This window comes from Corapipo altera, unplaced genomic scaffold, assembly GCF_003945725.1.
Source record: "Corapipo altera isolate COAL_440 unplaced genomic scaffold, ASM394572v1 2, whole genome shotgun sequence".
In the NCBI taxonomy this organism is placed as follows: domain Eukaryota; kingdom Metazoa; phylum Chordata; class Aves; order Passeriformes; family Pipridae; genus Corapipo; species Corapipo altera.
Genome location: NW_020884890.1, coordinates 991,254 through 1,002,973, shown reverse-complemented (window position 1 = coordinate 1,002,973; position 11,720 = coordinate 991,254).

Below are 11,720 nucleotides of genomic sequence, written 5' to 3'. Positions count from 1 at the left end.
GTACACCTGGACTTCCATAAAAACTGCAATTATTTACGCATGTCTTCTCCACAGCATGAGGGACGTGAAAAGAGAAGAGAACGTATTGATATTATTCCCCCAGTGAGCTAGGTAGCAGCACTGGGTTTAACCAACAGCTAATACAGTTCATGTCCACCATACTTCTGAAAGGGCCTTGCAGTCCTAAAAAAGCTGAAGGACTTGAGACTGGCAGCAAATTAAAGTTTAGTATGTACTGCAATTTGTATCTTTTAGAATCCTACATCACTTCCCCTTCATAACTGCGTGTTAACTGCCATTACATTCAAGTATATGAAGTAATAAATAGGTCCCAAGTGCCAAAGAAATGCTAAAAAATATCTGAGGCATTTCTTTTCCATGTGGGAACCATCTCTAGTGAACTATACTCCTGTAAAAGGAAAGTTATTACTGCTGTTCTGCAAGTGCTTTCCTTCATTACAAAGCTGCTATGGAAAATAACAAAGAGTTTACTCTTTTGCTGAGTGCTCTGTAAATGCTGTATGCCTTCTCCAGATACAGCTTTGCAGATGGAAATATTTGAGGTGAGGCTGAATGCTTTACTGAATTGTGATCTGCTATTCTACGAGTTTTCTTCTCAGCCTAATTCTTTCTGATTTGCACTACTCAGGTGCTGCAAAACAGCTGCCAGATTAGCTGATCTATGCAGATTTAAATTCTCCTACGTGCATGAATCCCCAAGTCACAGGGATGGAAAAGGTATGTCCTGACTGACTTCCAGCCATAAAAAAGAAGTGGGCTTTCCCTGAAGAGGTGATAGTCCAGAGCATTCCTGCACTCCACTGATTCCTGTATCTTTGGCTCTATGTACAGATTTGTGTAATTTTGAAGCAGAGCTAACTTCTACAACCATCAAAATAGTTTCTGCTGAACCTCAAGAACAGTTAAAGTGATGTACAGTCATCTTTGCCACCCATGCATGACAGAGGCTTATATTTAATCAGCACTTAGTAAGGAATTTAAGTAGAAAATAATAAGATTATATAAATTTCACTTTTAAAAGAAACTAGATTATCATCCCTTTGACCATATAATGGAGACAGCTTTATGATAATATCTCCAAATATGTTCAAACACAATAAGGAATTGATAGTGGATGTTTCTGTTGTTATAGCAAATGGAGTGGTAAGGCATGATGATAACTGCTGCAATGCATTGCTATTGTATATATAATGATGGAGTTGCTGGGCACCAGCTCTTCAGGGCTTATCTTTGTCTATTTTTAAGCAAACTGTTAACTGAGTGCAAATGTGTCTGATTCTGTGTTGTAGAGAACTTTTCTTTGTTGACAGTCCTTAGCCTCCTGATTGCTCTTTTGGTATTGGCCAGCTGTGGTCTTGACTGATGGAATACCTTAAAATATGAATTATGCTTTCTTCAAAGTATGTATTTTGCCTTCAATATAGTGAAGCAATCAAACTTAAACTTAGCTTACAGGAAGAGAACAACTTTGCTGTAATAAGTACTGGGAGGCCTCTGTTCAAGGAAAGAGAGGATGCTGAGGAATGTTAAAAGCAGACACTGTTATCACTCCCTTTGTGTACTGAGTTTACCTTCACCTATAGTTGCTTCAACTCCTCCCTCTCTAACCCTGAAAAAAGCCTTTCAGGAGTATAGTGACATAATTTAAGGAAGGTATAGCACTGAGGGAGGACAGGAAAGGGACTATCCCCATCTTCTCTTCACAGTATTTTTACAGAAGATGTATAGGCAACCCTCTGGATTCCATGAAGGTTTTAAAAGATTTGACTTCTACTAAAAAAACAAAAAAGATCTCTCCCTGCTACCTTAGTAGGGGATCAAACCCAGTTTCATTGATATTCTGACATGCGATGCATATCATGAATGGATTCATTTCGACAAAAGCCTCTTCATATCATTTTGCAATTCAAAATCTTAAAATTTCAGGACCTTCCTGCTTACAAAATAAAGAGCTGGCCCCAGCCTTGACAATACTCCCTCACTCCCTGAACCCACTCCTAGGCGGAAACTGAAACCCCGGTGAAGTCTGTCTTCTGTTCATCTGGAATGAGGCCACTGGGTCATTGAATTCAACAGAGCTACTTGAAAGTGCTCTATAGGTGCTTGTTCCATGCAAAGGGGACGACTACAACTTGTTACTTGTATTTTTTCTTTAGTGTGTTCTCTGAAGTATCTCACAACATTTCTTCTCTGTCCTTGAAAATAAACGCAATGATCATGTTTGTGCTTCATGTTCACTCCAGTCCTGTTCTTGCTTCTGAGCTCTTCTGAAATGCTAATCACCTATTTACCACTCTCTGACATGCTCTCTTATCTTCAATTCATGTCAATAGGAGAGAGTAAAACTTTCTGTGACTCTCTTGAGAAATAGTTGGTTTCCTTATTCTCTGACTTGTACTTCTTACCTGTTGAAGTCAGAATTCTAACTTAATCATTTTATCAGCTATTCCTTCTGCTGTCTTCCTTCAACAGAAAAAGTTGAAGGCCTCCTGCTCCCACACCCTCCTTACTAGTGCTTTGCAGACATACACTGGTGTTGGCAGAGTGCAACTCTCAACAGCAGGAAATTGATAGTTATAGGAAGAAGTTAGGTGCAGTTAACAACCTGAGCAGTGAAAGACAGGTGTTCTAAAAACAATTAGTAAATTACACTTTTGAATCAAAACATCACCAGATATTTGCCTTTTTATTTGCAGAGATCACATGGGTTGCTAAACTTCAAGTTGTATACGTCTCTCTTTACACAACACACATTTATGTGCATTTATGAGGCTCCATGTTGCACCTGGTAAGATGGTATCAACAGTAAAGCTAGGAAGGAGTAGCATTTTGTACTTTTTTCTGGTTTTCTGTAACTCTAGTTATGTCAGAAGTTCAAGACATAACTTAGGTAGCTCACTTGAAATAATGATAACAGGTTTGCTTCTGCTGTTGTTGGTGAGAATCAGTAGGAAATACAATAATGCCACAGAGGGTATAGCTTGAGTAGGACATACAAAAATTTCTTTTCCTGTCACCACAGGAAAAGGGCAAAGAAAGAAGGAAAAAAAGTGGTTAGAAATGCAGCATGCTATTCCTTTTCATTCCAGTATGAGCTCCAGAAAAATAAGACTCTGCTCTCAAAACTGTGCTCTCAATCTACAGAAAAGAATCTGAAGTACAAAAATGAGGATCATTGTCCCTTTTTCAGCCTCCTGTAATTTTTCAGCGAAACAAACATAGGAGAACACCCACCAAAAAAAGCAACTTGCACTGAGTCTAAAAAAAATGAATTTAAAATTCTATTGTCAGAAAGAAATGTTATTCCTAAACCTCTTTATTTTGCTTAATTACCCAGAAGAAATATGTTTCATTTTTTTCCCCCTCTGCTACTTATATGCACATTAGCAGGTATCCTGAATCTGGAGTATCTCTTCTTGAAGCATGACTGTAGTTATCTACAGTCCTGAAGCACTGCACTCTTCAGGGTTAATAAGTCAGAGCAAAGGTCAATGGAAGCTCAGCTCACGACTTTTTTTCTTTAGCACATAGTCTGGGGAAGTCCAAGCTGTGGTGTTTCAGTCTCATGAATGTCTTTTGGTTTTCATTTCAGCTTGTATTTAAAGCTGGATAACTGTTTTAAAGGGCACTTGAATTCAGTGTGCTTTGTAGCACACTGATCTGCATCTGTTTAAGAGGTGTTCCATGTGCTTTTGGCAGATGATGTTTCCAGCCATTCAGAAACGTTTAAAAAGGCCAGTTTTCTGAACTGCCTGCTGATGTATTATATGCTGTAATTCAAATTTGGGCTTTTGGAGTTATGGATAAATTCAATATTTTAGATGTACTTTGTTGTGAAAACAACAATAAAAAGAAAATACCCCTTCAAAATACAAATAAAGGAAAAATGTAAAAATATAGGTTTAATATTTTTATAGTTTATCTTTTAAAATTCTTGTGTCTTTTTGACACTACTGGGAGCCAACAAAACCAGTTCTCACTGTAGCAATATGGAAGTCATCAGGCCCAAAATCTATAATTCCAAAAGAACGAATCATTAATTCTGGGCAAATAAAAACACTGCGGATGATTCTCAGAATGAGAAGACCAGATCTTTATGATATTATATTATAGATTTCGACACTCCCCACTGCCTCATGGAAAATACAAAATAAAAAAGACTGACCAAACAGAAAAGTTGTTTCGCCTTGCTGCATTATGCAAAATCCATAGCTGAATAAGTAAGATGGTGTGATATATATGGATGCCCTTTCTTTCCTTTCTGGTTTGTTCATTAGAAAATCAAAACAGAAGCTGTTGTGACAGAACATGAGACAGAGCTTAAAATTCAGAGGGCCTGGAGCTGCTTATTTTTATATTAGCCTTAAACCACCTGTTAGACAACCAAAGTAGATGCACAGCCATTCTAGAAAGGCACAAGTCACAGTCTCACATGTCTGCCCATTCCATTCAATGCATGCATACTCTTTAATTTCATATTTATTAGCCTCACACAAATGTCTTATTAACTACAGTGCTTAAAGATACCAGGCATCCATGTCTGTGAACCTGAATCACCTCCCAACTAATTATGATGAAACCATCATCTTTGAATGCTTATAAAATCCAATGCTTCCTATGCATAAATTGCTACATTTATATAGATTTTTAAATTTACATTAAACAAGGTAGCTAATGCTTTTGTACTGTAACATAACCTTGTTATTTAGAATAAAATTGTAATAATCTGTTCAGACACTAGAGGTGTTGAGGGATCAATGGACTTGAGGCCTTTAAATTTCAATAGCTTCCATATAAGGTTGGCATATAGGATATATGCACTCAAGCACTGTTATTTTGGGTAATCAGATCTGATGACACAATAAAATGCCTTTCTTTTTGCCTTGCACAGCTCCTTTTTTAAAATATTATGTGTCTTAAGTTAAGAGTGCTCAGCACCTCACAAAACAGAGTCCTTAAGTCACACAGTCATAAAGTTGCATTTCATTATGCTAACATTACACATATACTTTTCAGACTTGCTTTCAACTTTATACTGTACACATGTTTTGGTGGCTTGCTATTTTCAGGTTTGTCGCTTTTGCTTTACAGTAAGAGGCCAGTTTACAACACTGCACAACTGCCTGCACCTTGGTAAAAAGAAATATATTGCAGACACGTGCTAAGCAAGCATCCCTGGTATCACTTTCCTGTTGTACTTTGTTTCTGATCTGCCACACCAGGGTTATCATAGCCTGAGCCTTTCTGGAGCTAAGCCTGCCAAATTTGCTGAGCTCTGTCAAACTTGTGTGGCAAGTCTCTGAAGGATTCATCCAAGACGAGGGAGGTTTCATCCATATGGAGGTTTTCTCCTATACAAAATAGGTCAAACTGAAAGCAGTTGTAATTTAGAGCATAACTCATACATCAAATAACAGAACCACAGTTTGCCTGTCATTTTTCATGAAGAAAATATGCATACCTGGTATTTTGCTGAGAAATACTTAAATAGACTTTAAATATAAAAAAGAATAGTTGCTTTAAAGGAAGACTGGTGCTTCATTTGAGAAAATATACTTTATCATTAAGATAAGTAGCCAAACTTGTATGGGTCTGCAAAATTCCAGAATGATTTAAAATAAATTTCAGTTGGAGAGCAAGGCCCATTTCAGACTGGTTTCCACACTCTGTAACTTGCAGATCAGGTTTTTAAAAGTTTATATCTTAGTGGGAAGTGCCCTTTATCTCCTTTCACAGCAGGTGAGTCTGTCAAAGGTGAGGAATGATGCTAAGAAGACTTCTTCCAGTCCACTTTATCTTTCAGTCTTGTTTTGCTTTATTAAATTTTTTTAACAGTTCATCAGGTTAGTCACCAAGCTTTATTCTTTATTGTTGGACTAATTTTAAAATGATACTATTTTGACTGTGGGAATAATGAGAAAAAGTCATTCGGAATCAGCTGCGGATACATTGCCCCTCCTTTACTCATACTCTCATGGGCCAGATTAGTCATGTGTTGGTTTAGAACATCCCTACAGGCAATGTCTTAGTGCTTAAGGTTCAGAAATATGAATAATAAAACTAGACCATAAGCTATTTAGCTTGCTAGAAATTAAATTTAACAGCTTCAGCTCATGAATCCAGCTGTAAAACTACATACAGGGCATTAAATTAACAGGAACACATGGAAATCTACAGGATCATATTCCAGAGGAAGCAAATTTTGTGTTTGTTTTACCAGATAATCTGGTAAAACTAGACAAAACATATTTCTTCTTTTTTTTTTTTCTAACATTAAACTTCTTATTCTATTAATTGGCTGAAGAAACTGGCTGCTGCAGAACAACATTAATTACTCTGACTTGTCCTCCTCTCATAAAAACACTGTATCTGTCAACTAGTCAACTTCCTTATCCCTGCAGCAAGAAACTGATGGACTAGGAAGGCTTAATGTGCCCAAGGGATTATCTATTTTTTTCTGAATATATTGATGAATGCTACTAAAAATATTGCATCTGATCAAAAACTTCTTGTGCATATCCATCACAGTCACAGAACTGCTTCTAGTGTTAGTTTTTGAGAATATACTCATATAAACAAAAATTAGTGACTAAAATCTTGCATCTCAAGAACAAACTCCACTCCAAAGGGAGTTTACACTTTCCAGAGACATTATTATTGTTATCAGTTCTATAGAGGAAGTAAACACTGCAGGAAGAGGCAGCAGCATAAAATCCCAGGGACAGAGTTTCACAGATAACATTGTAAGATATATTTGAGCCTTGTGTGGCAGAAGTTTCATGTAGGAAACTTCTGTGTTAAATGCTATAACTGCTCTTGAGACAGTGATAAGTAAGGAAGTAGGGGTGACAGTATAGTGGACTTCACAGAAAGGTGAGCTTTGCATCTATTATGAATATATCAGTAAAGACATATTAGAGTAGGGCAAGAGGAGAGCAAAAATGAACATCTTGCAACTTGTCTTCCTCCAGACCCTAGATGTAACACCTGTACAAAAGCCAATTACTTTGTCATTACACAGGATTTCAGGATTTCTTGCTGTATGAGGGAGGGGGAAAGTACTTTTTCTCCTTTGGGGCAAATCCTAATTCTGCTTCTGAGGCCAAGATGACTTCTTCTGCATTGCAATTGTATTTTGGCATCACAGGGCAGGACACTAGACTTCAAGGGTATGTCTCTGTACAGACCAGTGCACCAGTAATGGCTAGGAATGGGAACCAGGCCAATGACCGGCTGTTAGCCAGCTCTCTTCCTTCTGCAGAGTACTGAGTGACACCAGAAATAGGATGTTCTGTTTACTTAGCCTGCAGCCCCCCCCTAGAAAGATGAATCATTATCAAAGTCTTGGGTCATATCTTGTATGAAGTCAGTTGTCCCTTGTTGCCTGGATATCCTTTATATAATTACTGTTAGGCAGCCTTTTCCGGAGAAAGTTGATTTTCTCACAGCTACATATCCATCAACTTTATTGTCTTCTGACATCATCCCTCACTGCTGTTGCTAGGTGACATTACCTATTGTGAAATCAAAACTGAGCACGTGTTGTTCATGTTATTATGGCTGCTGTCTTTTCAGCTATTGTATATGGTCTTATCTTTTGTAGTGGTAGAGATGGAAGAGATTCATTATGGCATTATAAACGGGAGAAACTAAGCCTCTAAAATCATGACCTGATTCTTATCCATATTAAAAACATTGCTTTGTTTACATCAGATATATTAAGACACCTCTTTCTATTCATATTAAGATACTAAACACCAGCTGTAAGGTCTAGCTAGTAAGTAACCTGTCTCAGGATCTGGAATCCATAGGTTATTATAGAAAATCAGACAATGATGAATAATTTAAATCTGCTTGTAAGTAAAACTCTCTAATTCCATGCAATATCAACTAGGTAAATAATTATTATATTTTTAACCTTTCTTTTATAGCTATATTTTCATGCACATAGACAGTACTACTTTTTAGAATTCTGCTAAGCTCTTAGCATCCAAGATATTATATGCAAACAAAATAATCTCTACCTCGTTAAATTGCCTTAATATGCACTGTAACAAGAATATTTTTATGAGTCTGAAATGTTCTACCTGTCATGAGATGCATCCTTTGTTTTAAGTTATAAGGAAAAAATGTTACATACTCAATTTTAACCTTGGTTGAAAAGTCAGACTTTTCTGATTTGTCATGATGACATATGTTAGGAATCAAAGGAATCATTTGATTTCTTAATGGTACGGGAATATAATTTGAACTTTGTTTTTAAAAGCTGAATCACTGTTTGCAGATATTATTCCTAGGAAACACTTTTTCAATAATATCCACTTCACTTTTTCTCTCAGACTAGCTATACCATCTATTTAAGTAAGGTATATTATTTTTTTCATAGACATATCTTTCAAATACTTTTCTCTGTTTTTGTTTGAATTGCTTACATAATATCTAGAACAGGCCACTTATTTTAATTATGCCCAATTAATCCTGAATGTGCATCTCATTGATTATGGACTTCAATCACTCTTACTTTGATTTGTGCTTTGGAAAGCCCAAGTCATTGATGTTGTTTATAGACCTTTAACACCCACTGGCAGTAAAAATTTCATATTCCTTTAATTTCATATTCCTTTAATTCTTTAATTCATTCTTATATTCCATGTCTGTAGTGATTTGATATTCATTCCACATCTATAGTACCAGCTGCACAGTAATTCATGACAGTACATTCCAGATAAACGACATTTTGAATATAACACAATAATTACCACCCTTACAGACCATTCATATTTCTACAGAAGGATCCCAAATCTATCTTGGCAGACTACAGGATTAATGAGAATAAAGGTGGTGAATGATTCATCATGCAACACTTGTTAATTAGCTGATTGCTTCACATTTTCCAGCAGAAAAGACACTTCAACTGTTTTTTCCTTTTCCATACAACTGTTTTCTGGGTGGAGCCCTCATCAGTGTAAAATTTATCCCCTGTGATTAGAATTTTACTTCCAACTTCATAGATCCCTGCCTATTCCCCTGATCTGCTTTGTTCAGATATCTAACCATGTCAAACAAAGATTATTTCTTTATTTTCTTAACATGTTTTTAGCAATGCATTCACTTCTGCATAATTAATATGCTAATTCCTAAAATCATGTCAAAGATAAAGAAAGAACAGCAGGAGATTCTGCACCCTCCTACCATATTTTCCTAGTTGCTTCTGTCTTAAAGGAACAGGACTGGCTATATTGTCCATTTTTTGTGAATAAAAGGCTTTTTAAACTCAGGTTTTTTGTATGACTATCTTTCCTTTCCCCTATTTCTGTTCTCTTCTGTCAATTTGATAAACTGGGATAGGAACCATATTTTATTTTATGTCTTGATGCAGTCAAGCTCAAGGCAAACATGCAAGCATGGTTATATATGTTCATATGGTCATCATTAGCATCTTATATGCATTACCTGAATGATCTCTTGCTGGAAATCATTGTTTTAGTAGAAATAAAATAGTCCACAGGTACAACTGAATTCCTTTAGAACCTGCATTCTCTGAATTAGTATTCTATGAACTTTCTATCCATACTATAAAAACCATACGCATCAGATGTGTAATCTATGAAGCATAGCATCCTGTCCGTGATGGTAGCCAGCACCAGATGTTTTACATAAAGGTGCAAAATCCCCTTACAGTAGGCAGATGTTGGATTATTTCTCTATTAAGGAGGTCTCATCCTAAACCCTAATACTTAGAGATTGTCTGAAGCCCAGAAGCATGAAGTTTTATTTTTAGTCCAGAACTCCTCTTTAGTGTCTCACTAATCTTTACTCTTTGAAAGTGTTTGTTGTGGACCAGTGGCAGGAACAGAGTTATGTGGGCTCCAGATGTAGGTTCAGTATTGTTTCCTGTGCTGGATCAACATGTAAGAGCAAAATCTGCTCGGAGCAACTGGAATATTAAACTGCTTAGTTGTTAGCCCCTGGCAAGTATAAAAGAGCAAAACATAGCTAGAAAATCACATTTCTCAACATTTTAGAAATTAAACTGATATTCATTGGGACAACAGAGGGCATGTTCTTGACTCCTGGCTATACTGCTGCTAAACTCCAAATTCTTGCTACAAGACATGGAGATCCCTGTTCTTTTTGAAACAGTTGGACATATCTCTGTAACAGAAAAGTTTTGGTAAATTAAATATAGTGGTCACTGCTTCAGACACAAACGTACCACAAGTAAATATCACTGTGTTTACAATGGGAACATGAGTTCATTGTCTCACAAACATGTGTGATGACAACACTATGGCAAGCAACAGGAAATGGATGTTAATGAGGCTGAAGAGCCAAAGTCTCTCTGGGACCAATTGTGAAAGAAAGTTAAAGCTTCCCTTCCTGGCTGTCAAGCATTGGAGCAGTCTTACTGCCTCTGGCTACAATGCTGTCTTTCCTGTCTGTACTGGGCCTTCTGGTGTCCCATGGTGACCTGTTCCCCTTCCCTCATGTTCCTCAAATGGCCCACTGAAAAAGGAGTATAAAAACTCAAACTACCTCTTAGCTTTGTTAGCTCTCTCCTTGAGCTCAGAATAACAAATCTGATTTATAATAATTGAAGCATTGGGTCAAATTATGTTCCTTAACATGGTGCAAAACACCTCAAAAATTTTAACTGAAGTTCTCTATGTGCAGAAGAGAAATAAAAACTTTTTACAAATATAAATCCCAAACCCAATAGTCTTAAGTCCAAAAGTCTTCTTACCTGTTGACCTCAAGGAAAACTATAGATCTTTAAGAATCTTTCTGCACTAGGACCAGCAATATGCCAAGGTCAAAGGAAACTCAGAACTGTAACACTTGTGTATTACCATAGAACTTAATAAAATATTCTATACATTATTTTTGATTCCTTATTACTCAAATTCCTGGCTGTACAGTGATCCAGTGTCAACATTTGGTTTGGCATTTAGGATTGTCTCCTAGTAAATGGGAAGTGTGGGTTCAAAACTCTGAAGGCTTCTCAAACTCAGCCAGCAACTGTGGCTATTTGTCAGTGCTTGATGTTTCCTACTGGCCAAACTTCAGTGGCTACCTGTTCAACATGTGAACATGCTGCCCTGCCTAGAAGACACCTAAGTTTCCCTAATTGCAGTGGAAAAGCAAGTCTGTAGCTAAACTGCTCCAAACTACTCCCTGAAGGTGATGTGGACGCCTAATTCCTTACTCTTAAGGCACAAAAATGCAGCCTAAATCTCTCTAAAGGCTCATAAATGCTGCAATGCCTGATTTAAGTAGGAGGTTTGACTAATGTGGTCCATACTTATTTCAACCCTCTGCAATCTCATGCAGATAGACTCTTGTATCAGTTTGTTGTGGGTTAACCCTGGTATGCAGCTCATCCCCACACAGCCATTTGCTCACTCCCCCACAGTGGGATGGAGGAGAGAAACAAAAGGGTAAAAGTGAGAAAACTGTGTTTTTGACACTGATCAGCAATAGCTAAAGCATGGGTGTGTTATCAACTCCATTTACATTACAAATCCAAACCAGAGCATCACAAAAGCTACAATGAAAGCAGTTACTCCAACCCAGCTAAAACCAACACCCTGTTGTACTTGGACCACACTAATACATTTTAAAGCCATTATTTCCAAACAGAAATAGACAAAATTGTGAATTTTCTTAAGAAAATTGCTAATTTTTGTGTTGATACATAA